The sequence below is a fragment of the Phacochoerus africanus genome, chromosome 13, assembly GCF_016906955.1.
Source record: "Phacochoerus africanus isolate WHEZ1 chromosome 13, ROS_Pafr_v1, whole genome shotgun sequence".
In the NCBI taxonomy this organism is placed as follows: Eukaryota; Metazoa; Chordata; class Mammalia; order Artiodactyla; family Suidae; genus Phacochoerus; species Phacochoerus africanus.
Genome location: NC_062556.1, coordinates 28,875,068 through 28,898,854, shown reverse-complemented (window position 1 = coordinate 28,898,854; position 23,787 = coordinate 28,875,068). Strand labels below are relative to the sequence as shown.

General features: G+C 35.4%; 1 pseudogene; it reads left to right on the top strand.

The window, feature by feature from the left end:
• LOC125113244 (ATP-dependent RNA helicase DDX3X-like) overlaps positions 1–23,533 on the top strand; it is a 113,571-nt pseudogene extending 90,038 nt beyond the window's left edge.
• The last annotated feature ends 254 nt before the right edge of the window (positions 23,534–23,787 follow it).

Genomic DNA, 23,787 nt, shown 5'->3' with positions numbered 1-23,787 from the left:
AATATAGACTCTTGGGATGGGGGGAATAATCATGGCATGTAGACGTTCTCAGACCAGAGATCAAACCCACATTACAGCTGTGACTCACACCACAGCAGTGACAAGGTCAGATTCTTAACTGGCTAGGGCACCAGGGGACTCTCAGAATATAGTCTCTCTGGGACTTCCCGTCGTGGCTCAGTGGTGAATGAATTGTACTAGGAACCATGAGGTTGCAGGTTCGATCCCTGGCCTTGCTCAGTGGGTTAAGGATCAGCGTTGCCTTGAACTGTGGTGTGGGTCACAGATGTGGCTCGGATCCTGCATTGCTGTGGCTGTGGTGTAGGCCGGTGGCTACAGCTCCAATGAGACCCCTAGCCTGAGAACCTCCACATGCCGTGTGAACGGCCCTAGAAAAGACAAAAAAAAAAGAAAAAAAGAATATAGAGTCTTTCTATATTTTTTACCTAGTATTACTCTTATTATGTGTCCTTTTCCATTATGTGTAACATCTAGGCATTTTATCTGTTATTTTCTAAAAAGATACAAGCCCTGAAATGTTATTCATCTAAAAAGAGAGATTCAGGATACATAAAACAAATAGAGTGGATAGAATGGAAAGGGAAAATCCACACCTATAATTGGATGTATCCTAATTTTGTCTTTGCAAGTAATAGAAAAACTTTAGAAAAAATCAAAATGATATGGATGATCTGAACAACACTGTCAAATGACTTAAACACTTCATTCAATAAGGGCATCAGCAGAATACATATTCTTCTTATGGGCATGTATGATATTGACAAGATAAAAATACTTCACCACATATAAGAGAATTATAATCATATAGAAATATACTCTGGCCACAAAAAAAATCATCAATAAATCAATCATCAAAGGCATCTCTAAATCAAAAAAAATTCCTAAATTCTCAAGAATCAAGAAGATATTAAAAAAATCTGAATTGAATAAAAATAAAACAATTCTTTTTATGTTGCAGTTACAGTTGTTCTTAGAAATTCTCAGAATTAAATGCTTGCATGAGATTAAAAAAGTTCTTAAATCAATGATTTAAGCTTAAACCTTAGAAAGTAGAAAAGCAAGATGAAAACAATTTAAGCAGATAGATGGGAATTGTAAACATAAATTCAAAAATCAATGAATAGTAAAAATACTAGATAAAGCCATGAAACAAAACATATTTCCTTTGAATTGATAAAATCGATAGCCAAACTGGTAATAAACAAGAAAGAAATCACAAATTATTAATATTAAGGATGAAAAGGTGACACATACATATATTATAGACATTAATGTAATTTTAAGAGAATGCTATGAGAATAAAAAGAGTATTATGAACAACTTTATGACAATCTATTTGATAAGATAAATAAAATGGATTAATTTCTTGAGAGAATAAAAATTCTCACTCAAAAATATATATACTTCAAGCTCTATATCTATTAAAATATTGAATACACAAGCAAATATATTCCTACAAATTAAACTCTAGTTCAAGATGATATTACCGTTGAATTTTATGAAATATTGAGGGGAGATATAAATCTACTCTATAATGTCTTCCAGTAGAAGGGGAGAAAACCTTACCAATTATTTTTATAAGACCAAAATTAACCTTGCACCAAATCCAGGCAAAGGCATAGCAGAAAAGAATATTACAGAATAATATTATTCAGGAACAAGGAGTTTTAAATCCTTATTCAATAATAAGCAAATTTTATTCAATAATTAATGAAAGATATCATCATTACCAATTATGTTTTATTTCAATAAAAAGGTTAATACAACATTTGAACACCAGACCATATATCAATAGTCTGAAAACAGAGACCTCAACCAATCTTATTCATAGTTTAAAAAAAAGAATTTGACAAAATATTGAATCTATGCATAAAAATGCTCTTAGCATACTAGGACAAGTAAGAAACTTCTTCAACTCAGTAAAGAACATCTAAAGAAATCATATGGCTAACATAATATTTAAGAGAAAGGAAAATTTTTAAAAGTCTGATACAGCTTTTCCTCTAAAATAAGGAAGCTGTGTGGTATGTTCTCATCACTTATATTCAACATTATAATGTAAGTCATAGGTACTATAGTAAGGAAAGAAAGTGTAATAAAAGTCAAACAGATTATAAAGGAAGAAGTAAAACTCTATTTTCAGACAATATGGTAATCTGATAATCTATGTTAAAAAGTGCCTAAGATTTTACATAAAATATAACTAAGTGAATTTAGTAATACGGCAGGCTAAAGGTTAATATACAAAATCAATTGAATTTATACATAATGACAATACTGGACATTATTTTTATAAGTTCATTTAAAATTGCATCCAATAATTTAACTTTAGAAATATATTTAATGTAGAAAATTAATACAGTTTATCAAAATTGAGATTTATGTGATAAAACTATAAAATATTTATGAGAGTAATTAAAGCAGAAAAAAATAAATGAAATGCTATAATAGCACTAGGACTGGGTGGATTTCCTGAAGGTTTTTTTTAGATATATATATAATTGACAAGCTAATACTAAAAATGCACATGGAAAAACCAAAGACCTGGAATAGTTTTATAAAAAAGAAAAAAAATTAGAAGTTGAAGAACTCATCTAAATTTAAGGCATGCTATAAAGTTACCATAACTAAGTCAGTGCAGAATTGAATTATGGCTAGATACATAGATCAATGCAATAGCACAAAGAGATTGGAGTTCCCATCGTGGCACAGAGGTTAACGAATCCGATTAGGAACCACGAGGTTGTGGGTCCGATCCCTGGCCTTGCTCAGTGGGTTAAGGATCCGGCATTGCCGTGAGCTGTGGTGTAGGTTGCAGACGCAGCTCGGATCCTGCATTGCTGTGGCTCTGGCGTAGGCGGGTGGCTACAGCTCTGATTCGACCCCTAGCCTGGGAACCTCCATATGCCGTGGAAGCAGCCCTAGAAATGGCAAAAAAACAAAAAAAAAAAAAAAGAGAGAGAGAGAGATTAAGGAAAAGTCTCAACAAGCAATCATACATGTTCAACTGATTTTGACATTTTTTCAAGCTAATATAATGGAGAGAAAGTAGGTTTTTCAGCAAATACTACGGGCAAAACTGGACATCTGTATGAAAATAACTGATTCCTGATATTTATCACATACTATTTAAAAAATGTACTCCAAGAGTTCCCTGATGGTTCAGCAGGTTGAATATCTGGAATTATCATTGCTGTAATGAAGGCTCAGTCCTCAGCCCAGGAACTTCCACATGCTGCAGTCATGGCCACAAAAAAAAAGTTAAAAAAAAATGTACTCAAAGAGGAACATGGCCCAAAATTGAGGGTGAAAACAATAACTCTCTTTAAAAACAAAACAAAACAAAACACACGCTTTAAACATTATACAATTTTATTTGTCAACTGTGCATCAATAAATCTGGAAAAAATAAACATTCACATAAGAAGCTGATAATGCAATTTACTTTGAATACCACAGAGCACCAATAACCTGCACAATACTTGCAGAGCAATAAAAGAAAAAGAATAAATTAATGGCTGCAGATACACAACTGCAGGAAAACACCATTTTCTTCCTCTTCAAAAAGCAGCATAAAAATTTGCACACACACACACACACACGCACACACAAAAGAGAAGAAAAACTACAGCCTTCTTTAGAAACACAGGAGAATACGTTTGTGAGCCTGGGTTAGACAGATATTTCCTTGGTACAAACACTATTAACCATAAAAAGGGTGGGTTTTCTTTTCATCACGATAAAATCTATTGCTTATTGAAAGATCCTATGAAAATGTAAAGATATCTTACAGAATAAGTGAAGTATTTGAAAGCACATATCTATTAAAGGATTTTTACAATTCTATGGTAAGGAGACAAACAACTCAAGTAAAGACAAGAATTTTAAGGAGTTCCTGTCATGGCTCAGTGGTTAGCAAACAAACTAGTATCCAGGAGGACACAGATTAAATCCCTGGCCTCACTTAGTGGGTTAAGGATCCAGCACTGCCCTGACCTGCGGTGTAAGTTGCAGACACAGCTTGGATCCCACGTTGCTATGGCTGTGGTGTAGACAGGCAGCAACAGCTCCAATTTGACCCCTATCCTGGGAATTTCCATATGCCAAGAGTGCAGCCCTAAAAAGACAAAAGATGAAATTTTTAAAAAAAAATTAAAAAAGGAATTTTAAATAAGCACATGAAAGTATACTTAGTGTCTATAGCTCTTACTGAAAGGCAAATTGAAACTGAGATATCACTAGGCATTCTACTATAGATAAGATTAAGAAAAGAGATGAAAGATATATGGATAGATGATAGGTAGATGGTAGCTAGCTAGCTAGCTAGATACGGGTGGATAGGTAATAACAACCATGACAATATCAATAGCTAGCTAATAGGATGCAAAGCAATTGGATCATATATTTTCAGTTGGAAATCAAATTGATACACCCTATTTGCACAATGGTTTGGCGATTGTTTCCGAAATTTAACATATGCTTTTGATGCAACCCAGTGATCCTACTCCTAGATATTTACACAAAAGAAATGAAAAATACATATCCTATAGGTGCCTGTATATGAATGTGTATAGCAGCTTTCTTCATGATTGCTAAAATCTGGAAACATCACCAATACTCAACAACTGGAATACTGAAAATATGGTGATAGCACATGGTTCAACATATGGTTGAACATCTATAAGAAGAAATAGTGCTCAGCATGAACTGCTGGTGCAACACACCCCACCCCACCCTCAAGAAAAAAAGAAAATAGACAGACCTCAGAAGTTCGTGTGCTTGAAGCACTTGAAATGAGAACGGCATGCTCTCTGATTCTATTTCTTTGAGTCTTGAAAGGTCAAAACAATAAGACTGGAAGTCAAATTAGTCTGAGGGATTAATTTGTATCTAAAGGAGGGAGAAAGTTATTGACTGCAAAAATCACAAAACAATTTTTTTGAATTTGTAGTAATATCCTATATTCTGATGTTACCTTATACTGCATACATTTGCATTTAAATGGCATTCAATGGCACTTAAATTGGTGAGAAGACAGAGGGAACAAGAAGGATATACTGGGAATACATTACTAGCAGCTCCATCTCTGAATACATGCAAAAATATCAGGTGATTTATGCTCGCAATTAGTTTTACATGTTATTCCATGGATTTTTTTTCTTTTTTTTTTAAATTTCATGGCCACACCCATGGCATATAGAAGTTCCTAGGCCAGGGACTGAATCTGTGACATATGCCCCAGCTGGAACAAGAGCAACACTAGATCCTTTAACCACTACACCAGGCCTGGGACCAAACCCACACCTCTGCAGTCAGGTTCTTAGCCTACTGCTCCATAGCGGGAACTCCTATTTCACAGAATTTGATAGTGATGATTCTGTAACTCAAGTGGTAAATTCACCTCTGGTCTGTTATAAATAGAACTCCTCAAAACTATTTTTGTGAAAGCTTTTCTTCATATTTTATGGATTTTATTCCATATGCTCTTCCCCATAAGGAAGATAATAAAACTTTGAAATTCATTTGGGATGAGCAGTTATTTATTCTATTATGAAATATGGGTGAAAATCAAAATTTATCTTTGAGCAAAGGGAATCTCTATTGTTAAAATGTTTTGCATTTTTCTGAATATTAACATATAATTATTTAGATTTAGATATTCATATCACTATAATATAGTTGGTTCTTACTCTGTTTTCTTCCTTTTTCTCCTTTCCCACATTAAATTTTATTGATTTCTTTGAAATAATGAAGTCTCAAATAAGCACATCACTTACTCCTAAACAGTGTACTTCCACATTCCCTATCTATGAAAACAAATTTTAAAAAAAGTATATAATAGAAAAGTGAGATTGAGAGTATCAAAGTAATAAATGAATATTTTAAGTAAGTTTTTTCTTAGTAGTTCTAATGACAGGATTAAGCTATTACACTTTGTTCAGATTTCAGAAAGATCTACCATTTAAAGGCAAACTATAATTTACAGCCTAGTTGTATTCTAAGACTTGTTTATCACTACTTATGGGAACCCTGAAAAATATTTTTCCCATATGAACAATGCCTTTTTTTTTTAATAGCTGCATCCAGGGCTTATGGAATTTCCAAGGCCAGGGATTAAATCCAAGCCACAGTTGCACCCTATACTACAAATGTGGCAACTCTGGACCCTTAATGCACTGCACCACATAGGAAGGCCTGAACAATGGCATCTTACAATGATACATTTCCTTAGCCAGTCTTCCATGAAGTAGCAAAATTTTAAATTAAGTATTAAAGAAACCCCTATACTTAGAATAGCCTTTTTCCAGGTCAAAATGATCTGAAAATCAACTATTCTCCAAGACTTCAGATTAAACTGACTAGAAGAACTACATTTGGAGTGATAGGGGTTTGGTCACTATTGGCTGGACCTGCTTGCACTTCTGAATCAAATATGCTTGGAGTTCCCATTGTAACTCATCAGATTAAAAATCTGACTGGTATCCATGAGAATGTGGGTTTGATCCCTGGCCTCTCTCATTGGGTTAAGTATCTGGTGTTGCACCTGCTGTGGTGTAGGTCATAGATGTGGCTCAGATCTGTTGTTGCTGTGGCTGTGGTGTAGACCGACAGCTCTAGCTTCTATTCGACCCCAGTCTAGGAACCTCCATATGCACAGGTGTGGCCCTAAATAAAAAAGAGAGAGAGAAAGAGAGAGAGATGCTCTTTAGGACTGCCAGACTCAGAATCAGATCTGACAAGTAAAGAACTTTGAAGTTGTTACTGTACTTACAATGAAAAAAAGCTTTACACACTGGAAATCTGTGACTTTGCTGAGACTCATCTGATAATTGATGTAGCTGGACAAAATGCTATACTGAAATTTTAAAAAACAGTCACGCTCAGGAAGATACTGATCCTGAGATTTTATTACCTGCAGCAGAAGCTGCTAGAATACATAGGATGGTAAGGACACTCACTAAAATGGTAATTTTACAGCATTGCTGCAGGCTGAGTGAAGACTAGTATGAGAATGGGAAATTCCTGGGGTCCACTGTCATAAGTGGATTTTATATAAGGATACCCAGTAGTTTCTCATGGGAAGGATCTGAGAAAAATTCCTTTGTGGCCTTGGTGAGAGTGAAGGGGAGGGTGTTCTGGAAAATCACTCAGACACTTTTTCTTATAAAAGTTCTGATCTTGAAGGGGAATGTTCCACAGAGGGAAATTCTGACATTTTACTCCTCTACAAAAAACAGAATTCTGCCCATGTTTCATCTTCTTATCTTACCAAAGGCAGAAAATTTCAAAAGAAAATAGGGCTCTGGAAAGTAGATGTGAACGGTGACGTTAGGAAAGGGAAGAGAGATCAGGGGATAAAAATCTATACCCTTGGAAGAGGTACAGAAACACTTGTGAAAAATCACACTCCCACGAAAAAGTCCAAGAAAAGCCTGGGACTAGATCATGGTTTTATAAAATACTCTCTCCTCTACCTCTACAACTGTACCATGAGCCTTCAGGATTCTAACTATGCAATGTAGTTAAAAGAAATGTCAGGGACAGACTCTCTCTAAAGATTTGTACAAAGGGAAGTCTTAAAGCATGAGGAGTCAACCATAAGGACAGGAAAGGAATTTGATGTCCATGGTAATTATGCCTGTAATGTATGCTAATGTATAGCCCTGCTCTTAGCCAGATTAACATGGATCCTCATGCTAAAGCCTGGTTTACTTAAGTCTTTATTACTTTACATAACACAGCAGCTTCAAGGAATAAAAATCACAAGCCACGCTAAAAGGCAAGGAAAAAAGTCTGAAAAAGTAAAGCAACTACTAGAGCCAGACCTAGATATGACATGTGCAGGAAGTATCGAATGAGAGAATTAAAATTACTCAGGTAAAGACTCAAAAAAGAAAAAGTAAATATGCCTGCTTATGTAGATAATGTAGCAGATGAAAACACCAATAATGAACCTAAGGAAATTCCAGAAATTAAAAATACAGAACAGAAAAATGCCTCAAGCCTTGCATAGTTTCATAAATAGACTCTACATAGCTGAGGAAAGAATCAATGAGCTGGAAGATAGGTTAAGAGAAATTTCTCAAACTGGGACACAGAAATATGAATAAAAAAGTAAAAACAAAAAATAAATAAGGAAAAAAATGAATAAACTATCCAAGAACTATAAGATAATAATTAAAAAGGCAAAATTGACACATAACTGGAACACCAGAAAAGAAAAAAAGAGAAAATGTAGAAGAAATAAAATAACCAGTTAGTAAATTAGTAATTAGTAAATAAGTAATTACTAAATTAATTACAGGCACTAAATAAATTCAAGAATCTGAGAGAACTGCAAGAAAGGTTTAATAAAGGAAAAAAACAAAATAACATAATTAGGCAAAAGGAGAAAATAGAAAATATTTAAGGAAGCGAGTTCCCATCACGGCGCAGCAGAAACGAATTCAATTGCGGGTTTGATCCTTGGCCTCGTTCAGTGGGTTAAGGATCCAGCATTGCTGTGGCTGTGGTGTAGGGTGGCAGCTGTAGCTCCAATTTGATTCGACCTCTAGCCTGGGAACCTCCATATGCCGTGGGTGCAGCCCTGAAAAGACCAAAAAAAAAAAAAAAGAAAGAAAGAAAATATTGAAGGAAGGTAAAGGAAAAGAGGATACTCATTTAGAGAGAAATAGAATAAGAATTTCAGCAGGCTTCTCATCAAAAACCATGCAAAAAAGAGAATGGGTTGAAACATTTCAAGTGTTAAACAGAAAAAAAAAAAAAAACACCTAGAAATATATATTCAATCTATAACCTGTGAAATTTTCTTTCAAAAGTGAAGGAGAAATAAAGACTCAGAAAAAAATTACAGAAGCAGATTTGTTCTGCTGGAAATGTTAAAAAGAGTTGTTCAGGAAGAAATATTTCTATATTTGGCACATAGCAAACCTGCCCCACAATTGCATATGCTACCCACTGCACATACACATACTCACACACACATATATGTAAGTAACTTGGAACTACATAAAGAAGATGGTTGCTAAACTTACAAATGAAAACCAAATAAAGTCTTTTTTTTTTCTTTTTTGTTGATATAAAAGACAATTGCTTGTTTAAAGCAATTTAGTTACTGCATGTCAGGAATGTCAAACCTATGGATAACTGATAGAAATGTCACAAGATATGGGAGGAACTGAGGATAAATTCTTAAAGGTAATTGCAGAGGTGGGCTCCTGGTTCAAAACTAATGTGTGATTTTTCAGGCCTGATTATAGGCAATTATAAAGGCTTTACCTTTCCTTTCTTACAGGCCAAGGCTGCCCTCCTTACACTGGACTTGGTGCACACCTCCTGCCTTGCAGTCTCTGAGCTGCAAGGTTGAGTTGTGTCTCTGAGTTGTGTCAAGCTCTGAGCCCCTTAAGTCATACTCTTCACACATAGGCACCCATAGCCCCAGCACCTACATTTCCAGGTCTCTTTATCTGAGACCTTGGGCAGAAGTCCTCTTCAGCTTCCTCTGCCAAGACCTCCTTGTTGAGGAGAAAAAAAGGACAGGAAACCATGAAGACATTTTTCTGCCTTCTGTCTCAGGATCCAGGACTTTTCCACTCCTAACCCCTCCTTCCAACCTTCCCTGACCTAAAGGTCCTTAAAAGTTCCAGAGGCTTATGTTCAGGCTCTCAGCAGTGAGCCAGCACCCACTTCTGCCCTGCTTCATGGGGGAAAAAGGTACAGGGGAGTTGCCCTTGTTTGGTTTCAGCATCTTGCTCTTATCCCCCTTGTAGTAAATGATTAAAGACGTCACTGTTTGATTTGTTGCCTTGTTGCTTTAATTGGCTCCTCTGACATCAGGCAGCTCTGTTTTCCTTCGTACAGCTCAGCTGAGCTCCTGATAGTAACTGCATCACACACACACACACACACACAAATCGTTATAGTGAAATTTGATGGTGCACCTACATTTATTTAAACACATGTATTGTAAATTCTAGGGCAGCCACTAAAATAGTTTTAAGAAAAACAGAAGGATAGACAAGGAGAAAACATAAAATAGAATCAAATAAAAAGCTGTAATATTTGAAACCTCTTTGTTAGAAATTGATAGAGTAAGCCATAGAAAATTAGTAAGGCTAGAACTGACCTGAATAAGATATCAATTAGCTTGATCAAATTAACCAGATAGAATTCTCCACCCAACAACAGACAACACATCCTCTCAAGTACACACGAATGATTTGCACAATCAGACCACATTCAGGCCACAAAACAGAACCAATCTGGGCAGGTTGGTAAGAAAGCCTGAGTGGCCCTTCCTTCCGTGCTCATGAGAATTTCAGACCACGGAAGCCCAGGAGGCACATAGCAAGTTTGCTCCACAAGTGCATAACTCTACCACTACACATACTGAGCCAGTTTTCCTTTCCTGCCTTTTCAAACCATTTTGAAGTCAGCCCTGTTCTCCCTAGGAAATCTTAGTGTGTGAGTAATACCTTCTTGCTGCATGTGTAATGTCATCTATATTCAATCTCTATGTACGTTTGTGTGTGTTGGTGTGATCTACACACACTTAGGGTCAATGTAGAATGTAACGTAACCACCCGAATAAGTAATATAAATATGACCATAAGGAATTTAGCATTCAGTTTGGTTTAAAGAAAAATGCAATTAAATTGTATTGTAGTAAACATCCCTTTAAAAGAAAGAGATGTCTCTTTAGATATATTTAATTTAGCCAAGCTAGTAGATGGTTTAAGTATAGACAATTCTTTCCAACACATTGAATCTTTTCAGATGCCATTGACTTGTATATCCCACCTTGAGGACATTTTTTTTTCTACCCCTCACTGTTTCCCATCTATATAAGAAAATCTGTCTGTGGATCTGAAAATAAAAATCTTTCTCACCCAACATAGATTCCTTTGAAAACCTAATAGGAAAGCAATTGGAAAAAGAAACAGGGGTTCTTCTTTACTTTTCTCTCATCCTCCCTGTTTGATATCTTTCCCTCTCGACTTGGATTTGTTTTGGTCTTAGTTTGTGATCACATGCTAATTTCTACTGCTCAGTTCACCCAGATGGGAAATATACCTATGGGGGTAACAGCACATTTCTTTAGACATCCCTTTTTCAAGGTCTGATGGTTTATATAGCCCTAGGACTAACCTTTCTGAAACAGCAGGCAGTCAGTATCTTCACTGATTGATAAGTAATAAAAGTGCTCCCTCAACTCTCTCTTAACTTCATGTAGTCCCTTTTTAAGAGCTGTATGTCCTATTAATTTCTAGTAATATCATAGAGAACAAAACCTACAAAAAAATCACTTTGGAGAGGAGGATATACTTGCGCAGAAGTTTGTAGGCAGTATGGGATTTATGTATTCCATACATCACAGGTTCTGTGTGTATGCTACAGTTCATTTATCTTGTCGTCACAAGATTAGCTCCTTGGGGTACTAGTTTTTGATTAATACCTTCAGGAAAGATAAGAATTTCCTTTTACATGAACTGAATGTATTTATGAGTATATCTAATAGTACAATCATTCTCTTGCTCACATGTTTGAAAGTAAAGTAAAGCATAAATCATTTTGCTATAAAAATCATTTAAAATTTAATTTAGATGGAAGGGATATTCATTTAGGGAAAATATATATTAATTTCTTTTTTAATGTATTAGAGTATAGTTGATTTAAAGTTTTATGTCAATTTTAGCTCTACGGCATATTGACCCAGTCATACGTGTATATACATTCTTTTTCTCATACTATCTTCTGTCGTGTTCTAACCAAGAGACTGGACATAGGTCCCTGTACTGTACAGTAGGACCCCATGGCTTATCCATTCTAAATATAATAGTTTGCATTTACCAACCCCAAACTTCCCATCCATCCCACTTTCCTCCCCTTCCTCCTGGCAACCATAAGTCTTCTCTCCGTTATCGGAGACAAATTTTGCAATGAATATACTAAATTGTTCTGTCAGTATAAGTAGGTCTATACCTTTTCAATGAAAGACAATTCACTGATGGTTGGGGAAAGCTTTACAATTTCACTCTGCACTCTTGCTCATATCAATGGAAGCACTTGAGTACCTTTACTTTCATCAGCCCCTGTCCCATGTTATAACATCTTCACCTAGAACAAAGGCAGAAAAAGAAGCATCAGTGTTATCCAGGGTTACCTGATTTTTGTATCATGAAATAATGCTTTGAAATATCTTTCATATTTTATCTTTATGGATAGTTACTACCTCAACCGAAATTAGTATAAATGCAACTTGTAAAATAGAGCATGTTATCTTCCTCAGGTAGGTAGCTGAATTCATGTATTGTCTTTTGCATTTTTCCATCATGTTTCAGAAAATTACACTTTTTTTTTTTTTCCCTCTGGGATCTTAGAAAACTGTGTTGTGATTTGCGTGCTGAATGCATTAACTGGCGGGGGGTAGAACACAATGATATGATTCCTTGATGGTATGCTCTCTTTATGTTTCACCTCTAAGGCTTCATTTTTCACTCAGGAAGATCTTCATATTCATGGGAATGGCCAGAGAAGGTTTTTATATAAAGTGAAGCTTCATAAGAAATGTTAGCTCTTTCAACGTTGGTCAGTTATTTAATGATTAAGGGAACTTGATCAAATGTGAAACTATTTGCTCAAGATTTCACATGAGGACAATGAAAAAACTTAGACTAGATAATAGTTCTGCTGATATGCCCTATCCATGCCTCTCTTCCTGTATGTGCTACTTTGATCATTTTATTTAAATTTATCTGGCACTGCAAATCTACATTCATGTGGTATAGTATTTTACATACTGCAATTAAATGATAATTTTATTAGACTGCCTTCCCTTATAAGTTCCACTTCTACTAAAGGAAAAAAAAAGAGATAACATGACATTCATTGTAAAATCTCTAGTGCCTAGCACATGATTACAATTCTCAAACGTCACTCAATAAATATTTGGTTATCTGAATGAAAGTGTTATATTAATGCCATTTATGTAATGTGGGTATTGAAATGAAATAAATGAAATAATTTAATTAAATGCCACATGTAGTCAGAGTGTATTAATCTGGAGTCTCACAAAAATATTGTGTTTTAAATCATGCCCTTTCTGTTCATTCCACTACTTGGCATGTTATTTTTACTCCAGTAATACCACTACAAAAAACTATAGCATAGTGTTTACTCTGCAGACATATAGGAAACAACCAGCGACTTGTATCTCTGGTAAAAGGCTGTTCATAAATAAAATGCTTGGGTAAACATTTTCCTGTAGTTCAATTCCCAGAATTATATCTAGTTAAAAATCTAAATGTAGGAATATAGGCGTTTACTTCAGTAGAGCGAGCATTGTTTATCTTTGAGCTGTGTACTCAGAAAACTGGCTATATATTGGGCTGAACATGTGAATTTAAATACCTTCACTGGATTCAGTGCAGTATAGTGGCAGGGATACTTTCCTGTATGGTAGGAACAAGGAGTTTTAATGTATAGACACAGCTGAAATCTTAGCTCTAAAACTTTCTACTTTTGGCATCAACATATGTCAATCTTTCAAGATGTTCTTAAATGGAGATAATTATAATGTACAAAAGTAGCTATAATTTTGGAAAAAAGAATTTTAAATGCATAGCTGGATATTTTACTAAAGTGAATTTATTTGCAATCGATTTTCAATTGCTTTAATATAATAGCATAATAAATTTACTTTTATCCTGTTAACTTTTATAACTTCATATTCATTTTAAAATTTATGTGCATATTCATTTTTAAGTTTATGGCAGTAAGAAATATAAAGAAATACATAGGAGTTTTCTTGTGCCACGGAAGGTTGAGGATCCAGCACTGTCACTGCAGTAGCTTGTGGCACTGCTGTGGCACACATTTGATCCTTGACCCCGGAACTTCCACATGCCATGGGCATAGCCAAATATTCAGAATTATTATTATTTTAAAGGGCTTTTAAAAATTGATTTTATGTTCACAGCAAAAATGAGAGGAAGATGCAGAGATTTTCCAAATATCCACTGTAGCCGCAAATGTATAGGCCCCCAATACCAACTTCCTTCACCAGAATGCTGCATTTATTAACAATTGATAAAATGACATTGACACATCGTAATCACCAAAATCCATAGTTTATATTAGGTTTCACTCGATGTTGTTCATTCTGCAGGTTTGGACCAAGGTATAATGACATGCATTTATCATTATAACATCGTACATAGTATTTTCACTGCCTAACTACCATCTGTGGTTGGCCCACTCATCCCTTCTCACTCCCCCACTACTGGCAAGCACTGATCTTTTTCTGTCTTCATAGTTCTTCCTTTACAGAATGTGGTATAGAATGTAGTCTTTTTAGACTGGCTTATCTAGATTAGTAATATGTATTTAAGGTTCCTTGATTTTTTATGGCTTGTTCTCTCATTTGACTTTAGTACTCAGTAATATCCCATTGTCTATATGTATCACAATTTAATTATACATTCACCCACTGAAGAACACCTTTCTTGATTCTAAGCTGTGGCAATTATAAATAAAACTGTTGTAAACATCCATATGTAGGTTTTATGTGGACATAAGTTTTCACATTCTTTCGGTAAATACCAAAGAGCACAATTGCTGAGTCATATGGTAAGAGCATGTTTATTTTTGTAGGAAACTGCCAAACTGTCTTCCAAAGTGGCTGTACCATCTTGCATTCCCGCCAGCAATGAATGAGAGTTCCTGTTTCTCCACATCTTCCCCAGCATTTTGTGTTGTCAGTGTTCCAGACTTTAGCTATTTTAATAAGTATTGTTTAATTTACATATCCTTGATCCATATGATGTGATGTCATATGCTCGATTGATATCTCTAGATCTTCTTTGGTGAGATGTTTCTTAAGACTTTTGGGTCATTGTGTTTAATTTTTGTAATTTCAAAATAGCGTGACCACACGTAGTTGTCATTTTTGTCTTTGGTTTTGGTTTTGGTTTTTTTGGCATTTATCCTGCTTTATGTTCTCAGAGTTTCCTGGAACTGTAGTTTGCTCCCCAATATTATATTGGGAAAATTTCTGGCCACTGCTGTTTTAAATATTTATTCTGTTTCTCTCTTTTTTGTCCTATCATTTCCATCATGTATATGCTATAGCTTTTATTATTGTCCCATGGTACTTTGACATTTGGCATTCAGTATTTAAACTCTTTGCTTTCCAGTTTGGGAAGTTTCTATTGAGATATCCTTAAGCTCAGATACTCTTATTAGATTCTTTCTTCAACCATATCTAATGTACTGATCATCAAAGGCATTTCTCATTTTTGCCACAGTGATTTTTATGTCTAACTTTTCTTTTTGGTTCATTATTAAGATTTCTGTCTATTTATTTACCTTTCCTATCTGTTCTTCATGATGTCTATTTTATCCATAGGAGCACTTAGCAAATTAATCATAGTTGTCTTAAATTCTTCTGAAAATTTCAACATCATTGCAGTGTCTGGTTCAGATTTTCTCTAGCTTCTCAAGTTGTTTTTTTCACCTTTTGGTATACTTTGTAATTTTTCTTGATAGCTGGACAGGACGGACTAGGTAAAAGGAACTGCTATAAATTGGGCTTCACTAACGTGGTAGTGAGATTTAGGGGGAGGAGAAGGCTTTTGAGTCCTATTATTCAGCTCAGTCTTTTAATGAGCCTATGCCTTTGGACTGTGAACTTCACAAGTGTTTTAACTTTTTTCTGCCCCCCTTAGATACAGAAATGGAGAAGTAGAGTACAATGGCCTGGAGTTGGTTTTGTCCCTTCTCCCAGTCAGTTAGGATCTGATATCACCCAGCAGGTGAAGCTCTGCTGAACTAGTTTATGCCAAGGGCAGGCTTTGTTTAAAAGAATAGAATGTCCTTGGGTATTTCAGAATGGTTCCTTTCCCCTCTTTCTGCTTGAAGTAGGAGGGGATTTTCCTCTGATATTGACAGTGGGAACTAGGTGGAGCTCCTGGAGGTAAATCTAATATTGTGCCCCCTCTCCAAAATCAGTTCCCCAAGGAATTTCAACTCTCAAGGTTGTCCACACTGAGACTTTAGCAATTTGGCAATTACAGTTCTGGTTTTCCTACTTGAGCACTGGTTCCCATGGCAGTTTCTACTCATGCCTCTGCTTTAGTAAGCTGTTATTCTCTTTATTTTTTTGTCAGTCTCTTCTGTCTCGGGAGCAGGGATTTGCCTTGTGTTCTCACCTTTCTTGGGGATTCTGGAAGTGTTGAAGATTTTTCAGTCTGTGCAGCTTTTTCTTTATCTTGGGACAAAGTGGTGGTTCCCATATTTTTACCTGCAGAACCAGAACCCCCCAAATTACTATGCATTTAGTAAATTATCATTGCAATTTTACTCCATGCCAGAAATCTACCAGAAGGGGATTTGGCACAAAGAAGACAGACAGGATTTCTTATCTAGGTGCTTATAATTTACTAATGGATAATGAAAAAGACCTATAATATTAACTGATTCAATTTTAGAGCTGAAAAGGCAAGCAAAATTTGTTAAAGATAAGCACAATTTGATCTTGCCATGGAAGAATATCTTCTTTCTATATGGCTGGAAATCTGGTATTTATTTAATTTAATTGATCTCATAATACCTTGCCATAAAAAATTTATCATAATATACTAGACTGAGATACTGAAAAGAAAAGAGGTAGAGATGCTTCCTTATAGGCAACTAAGTATCAGGCAAATAGAATTTAAATTCCAAAGCCTCCAGCTTTTCCAAATGTAAAGTCAATGCTATTGTTTGAATGTTTATCTCTCACCAAAATTCATATGTTAAAATATTTTTTTTTCTTTTTACAGTCGTATCTGTGGCACATACAGTTCCCAGGCTAGGGGTCAAATCCGAGCTGCATTTGCAACCTATACCTTGGCAACGCTGGGTACTTAATCCATTGAACAAGGCCAGGGATCAAACCCACATCCTTACAGAGATCAGGCCGGGTTCTTAACCTGCTGAGCCACAATGGGAATTCCCATATGTTGAAATCTTAACCTCCACAGGTGATAGTATCAGCAAGTAGATCATTTGGGAGATGCTTAAGTCATGGTGGTAGGATTGTGATGAATGGGATTAGTGCCTTATAAGAGGAGCTGTGGAGACATCCCTAGCCCCTGCAACCATATGAAGACACAACAGTGTCATCAGGGTGACATCTGGCACCTTGATCTCAGGACTTCTAGCCTCCAGAATTGCAAGAAATAAATATCTATTTTGAAAAAAATATATATATCTATTTTGTATAAGTTATCTAGTCTGTAGTTCTTGTTACAGCACCCTGAATAGACTAAGACAGTATATTACCTGAATAAAATTCAGTAAATTGTTTTAATAGTGCAATGCTGTTCAGGCTAGCATATAAACATAAATCCTTATAATCTAAATCAATTGTTTATCAGTCTTAAAAGGAAGTTAAGGGTTAACAGAAAGACTATGAAATAAATTTAATTCTTACTATGTTTGCATCTGCAATCTAGACTTTCTGCCTGACTTCAAAGTGTTAAGAAGTTAAAATCGTGTGTCCACTTACTATAATAAATTGAATATAAATACTGAATCCACTATGCAGTTTATGTGATTCAGCCAATACACTTCTGTTAAATGCTCAGAAGACAGAAAAATTGCCCAAAGCTAGTAGAAATAACCTTTGAATTTTACTTTCTCGTCAAGAATGGTGATTTTGTGCTATATATGCTATAGGAATCCAGTATTAAGAAAAAACTGCTCATCAGAGCTCACATGCCAGATATTTTAATTTTGAAAACAAATTTATTTTCACCTTAGTACATGTGACAAAAAGAAAGACTAGGAATGAAGGAAGGATGGAAAAGACAAGCACTCAAGCAGCAGATTACATTACAGTATAGAAATATGGAAATAAATTAAAAGAGTAACAAGTTAAGGGAGGTGCCTACAGTGTAATGGACAAAAAGCTTAAAAGTCTGAATCCAAACCCTTATCTAGAATTTATTGTGTTTCACTTTGACCAATGCTATTTATTTCCCTAAACTTCAAATTGCTCATTTGAAATCTTGATTGATTATGCAGCCCATGGAACTTCTGTAAAGGTGAAAAATAAGGAGATTCTTGGAAAAGCCATTGGTGTGTTGTGGAACACATTTGAGGCTCTCTAAATGCTTGATCATTTCTTTCTTAGTCAAACAGTTAGTGACAATCAAAGGAACTGGAACTTGAAAAATGAAAAGGATGACAAGAGCCAGAAAATATAGAAATGGAAAGAAAAGAGTAAAATCCTACATTATTCTATTGCTTTTGACAACTAAACTTAATGAACCTAACAGAATATGATAGCTCAGTGTAAGAGTCAACTGATGGAAGTAACTGTGTCTCGGGTAAGATACTTCCTAGAATCCCTCATAAAGAGGAGTTCTTCACATAGACAGGTCTGCTATATCTCGATAATGTGAATATAATAATAATCACCTAAAAAACTCTGCATAGCCATTATCTAGGAAATCAGATCATTTCCTTACTTTTATTTATATTAAGGAGAAATAATTAGACTAAAATCATAATTAAAAATATTCATTTTGTGATATAGCTTTAAATTCTGTGCCTTTGAAGAAAATGGTTTTAATATTTTGGTAAATGCAGATCTTTACAAGACTTCTACATTGCTCCACCTCCCCATCAGTGATAATATGGGGACCAGTTACCTAATTATCCACTGGTTTAGAGATGCCAGATTTGAAAAGTATGGAGATTTATATTGTCTTTGCTAATTTTTTTTTTTTTTTTACAGCTAGTATGCTTGTTTGGGGAATATTTATAATGTAAACAATAAAAGCCCAAGGGCCTATAAATGAATTTCCATGTTTCTAAGTTTAGGAGAACAAACTAGTCAGTTCAAGAGGCCAAAGGGGCCCCTAATCTCTCCCAATTAAATCTCACACTATAGAGCTTTGGGAATGTTTGCTATCCATTTAAATAACCATAAAGAGGGATCTTTGGAGGGATAAATATCCATAAAGAGGGATATTTCATTTGGAGGCTTAGAGTTCAGAATGTAAGCTTAAGTTAAAGTATGTATAGAAGGTTATCTACTTTAAATTTCTCTTCTAAAATTATATAAATACAGTTTTTTAACCTGACAATTTCAGTGGTTACCAATTTGGGTACATTGGTATTATTCAAATATTTTGATTATATATTTTCAATCATGTTATACCGAAGCATATATAAAATCTGAATAAAATCATTCCTCTCTTATGTTTCTTAAATAGGATCACTATTTTTAAGTGAGAGATAAGGAAAAGAAGGAAGAGAAAGAAAGCAGGAGAGAGGGGAAGAGGGAAGAAAAGGAGGAAGGAAAGCGCTTCTTGTATAGAACTAGAATCAATCTTCCTTGTCCCATCTATTTCTACTTCCTCAGAGATCACATTTACGTTGAAATAGTGTGTATCATTCCCATATTTAAACATACTTTATTGAGAATGCTTAAATTCCTGCCAAACAGGACATTTCTTTTTCTTTTCTTTTTTTTTTTTTTTTTTTGGTCTTTTTGTCTTTTTAGGGCCGCACCTGTGGCATATGGAGTTTCCCAGGCTAGGGGTCCAATAGGAGCTGTAGCTGCTGGCCCACACCACAGCCACAGCAACATAGGATCCAAGCCACATTTGCCACGTACACCACAGCTCACGACAATGCTGGATCCTTAACCCACTAAGTGAGGCCAGGGATCGAACCACATCCTCATGGATGATAGTCGGGTTCGTTGACCACTGAGCCACAATGGGAACTCCACAGAACATTTCTAAGCATATGGCTTATATTCTTCTTAAGTCCTTTGCTGTAATTATTTCTGGGAATTTCTGAATATCTGAGAAAGATAAGTTCATTTTCTGTTATTCAATAAGTTTTAGAAGGGGGACCAAATTTCACATAATGTGGAGTTTGGGCAAACTGTGGACTCAGAACAACAACAACAAAAGAAATTTGATAGTTACTTTCCCAGTTAATCCAGAAGGCATGATCGCTATAAAGCAAAGAAAACTGTATTAAAAGGAATAAAAGTATTTATATGAAGCATCCCTCATGCATTAGCGTTAATTTAAAAGGAAGGGTTTCATCTTGTAAAGAATAATGCATCGACGTAGGAATCACGTATCTTGGCTTAGTCTCTCAAAACTGTCATTAGATAGCAATCTTGACAAGTCAGTTAATTCCTTCATTCCGTTTCTTTATCTGTACTGTAATAGACTGGATATGTATTTTTATAAGTCTTTTACAGCTTGGAAATCATATTCTAAATAATTAGGCCGTATTGTCCTTTATCAATTGCAAAGGAACAAAAAGCACAAAGAAGTATTGATTGTACCTCATCTGTGCATAGTCCAGAAAAAGATCACTAATATCACTTCTTTTGTATTGGGTACTGGATTTTTTGTATTGCACCTTGAGATCTGAAGAAGTCTATTTATACAATCAGGATTATCTGGAATTCCCATCGTGGCACAGTGGTTAACGAATCCGACTAGGAACCATGAGGTTGCGGGTTCGGTCCCTGCCCTTGCTCAGTGGGTTAACGATCCGGCGTTGCCGTGAACTGTGGTGTGGGTTGCAGACGCGGCTCGGATCCTGCGTTGCTGTGGCTCTGGCGTAGGCCGGTGGCTACAGCTCCGATTTGACCCCTAGCCTGGGAACCTCCATATGCCGCAGGAGCGGCCCAAGAAATGGCAACAACAACAACAACAAGAAAAAGACAAAAAAAAAAATCAGGATTATGGAACTCTCCCAACGTGTAGCATTCAAGCTTGTATTTTACACATAATATTAAAAAAAAAAAGGATGGTAAGGAGTTTGCATTGCATTTGTCAACACCTAACCTTGACTATATTAAGAAGTATTAGCCATGATATTTGTTTGTTTGTATAGTATAGTCCCAAATCCACATAGTTGCTGTGCTTCTAACTACATGTAATGTTTGGTACAAGCCCTTTATTGTCAAAATTGGAATCCAAGACAATCTAAAATTACAGTTTTGACTTTGCACTCTTACATCGTAGCATTCTGCTAGTTGCAAAATCATTAAGTGAATTCATGTTTCTTTGCTTAGTACCCAAAAACTTAAATCTTTATTTCAAAGAAAGATTTAGACCATTAAGTCACCCTATAACTCAGAATGGAATAAACAAAGAAAAAATGAAATTGTAAAATCTCAATCTTTCTTACTGAAATATATACAATAATGTTTAATCTGATATGACAGCATGATTAGAAAATTACCAAACAATTCTGAAGAGATAGTTTTTTAAAATAAATAATTTAAAGTTTATTTAGAGAATACATAAAATACCAAAATACACATTTATCAAATAATTTGTTTAGTGGTGTTTATCACCATTATCATTGGGTGATAACGCGATAAAAATTTTTTGAATTGTAAATTATTCAAAGACATTTCTTTCAAACATAGTTATATATCTGGGGACCTCATCTTTTGGGAACACAATCCTGTACATTCTAAGAGAGCCACAGTTATCCAGTGACAGTGTTTTTACTGTTAATCAAACACATCTCCTCAGCATTAGAGGGAAATTATAGTTCTCCATATCTTCACGGATGGATTCTTTGGCAGGAAAAAGAATGTGTTTGGACTGGACCAGCTTTTTGCTGATGCATACCTGAATTCTACAGATCGTCAGAACCAAGGAAGTACAGCCAGCAAATGGTGCTGTATTCCTTCTCACTCAAGGAACAAATAAATTACTAAACTAGCAGTTCAGAATAGAGTTCTAAACACAGCAGTTCAGAATAGAGTTCTAATAAAGATAAGGATACACACAGCAGTTTTGAGTTTCATAGTGATTCAAGAGGAAATTTTAGCTGTTCAGTGACTGTGGAAGTGACTAAAGGGTGAGGTTTGATGACTGTGAAGAAAGTGGCTATGACAACACTGACTGCCATAGTGACACATGTGGCTTTGGAAAATTTGAACATGATGGAAATAGTTACTGATGTGACAAAAAGATGAAGCTATTTTGTCAAGACCATTTCCACCAAGTGAATGCTTGCAAGAGAAACTTTTTTTTTTTTTTTCCTGGAAATAACACGAGGATTAACTTGGAGAAATATGACATCACAATTGAGACAACAGGAAACAGCTGTCTCCTACATATTGAAAATTTCATTGACATTGAGATGGGAGAACTTCTTATGGGAAACATCAAGCTTAATTGTTATACTCTTAATCGTTATGCTCCAGTGCAAATGATGGTATTCTTTTTATGAAAGAGAAAAGACAAGTAATGTCTTGTACTCAAATAGAGTTTCTAAAAACTGCAGCATTACTTTTTCTGCTCTTGAATCAGATTTATTCATATGGTCCAGGAGAGACTTTGATGGCCATGAAGGAAAAAAAGAAGATATGGGTCAACTATACCCAATCTTCTTGCTACTAGCACAAACAAGATAAAGTTGGCAATACTGATACATAAGGAAGCCAGAAAAATTTAGTACTGATCTAGAGCTTACATCATCCATGGTGATGCTTATATTGGTCAGTGGATTTGATACTTAGGATATAGATAGCATTTGTTAGTATCTGCTCCTGGAGGCCTGGTAGACATGATGGAAAGAGAAAATATGTGATTAGAGTTCCACACTTGGTGGTGGATAAAGTGGATCTGATGTGGATACAGGATTTGAACTCACATATTTAGAATACTTGAACAAGATAATATGCCACCAAAGAGAGTTTAGTCATACCATGATATTTAGTGCTACTTTTCCTAAAGAAATGAATATGTTGCTTATCATTTCTTGGATAGATATATATTTTTGGCTATGGGAATAATGGCTACACCTCTGAGAACATCACATGGGGTCAGACAAGCACTAATTTCTGTTTGACTGATCTGCTACATGCAACAGGAATGAATTCATTGACTTTAGTGTTTGTGGAGAACAAAATGGGTGCAGATTCTCTGGAGGATTTTTACACCATGAAGGATTTTCTTGTACCAGTATCTGTGGAGAATGATCTCAGAGAGATGATGAAGAAGCATTTACCTGTTCCTCACAGGAAAAAAAAAAACACAGATCTAGTGACCGGAACAGTAGAAGCCAGAGGACTGGACACTTTAAATGTGAAACAGCTTATCAATCATGACTTGCAAAATGATACTGAATAAAATGTATATTGCATTGACTGTACAGGATGTGTAGGAATCCTTGGCCTTGCCCCTTTTTCTTTAACCAGATGAACATAATAAATCTTCCCAAGGGTTTGTTGGATCTTCTTGTGGAGGCTAAATAAGAAGTGCCATCTTAGTTTGAAAATATGGCATATCAGCACCACTGCGGGTGTAGCAGTTATGAACCTTCTAATAATAGTGAATTGTGTGGAGAATTTGCACCAGAGGTTACTGACAGTAGAATTGCCAGAAATTCCAGCTTCAGCAGCAGTGAAGGCAGTGGAAGCAGCCATAGCAACTGCAGAAAATTTGGTGGGTATGCCTATGGAAGCTTTTAAAAACAGTGATGGATTTGGAGGAAATTATAATGACTAGGGGATTGACTGGTGGGACAACTGAGTCTACTTGGCAGTAGATCATCCTGCTAAAGAAGCTAATATGGAAACCACATGTAATTTTGAGACTATATACTGTGTAGTCTCAAAACCTTGCAGCAAATTACCAAAACTGATAATCCATTGTTTTTTTTCTTGTTATTTGTTTTGTTTTGTTTTATTTTGTTTTAAGGGAATTCTGGGTCAAAAAAGAGATA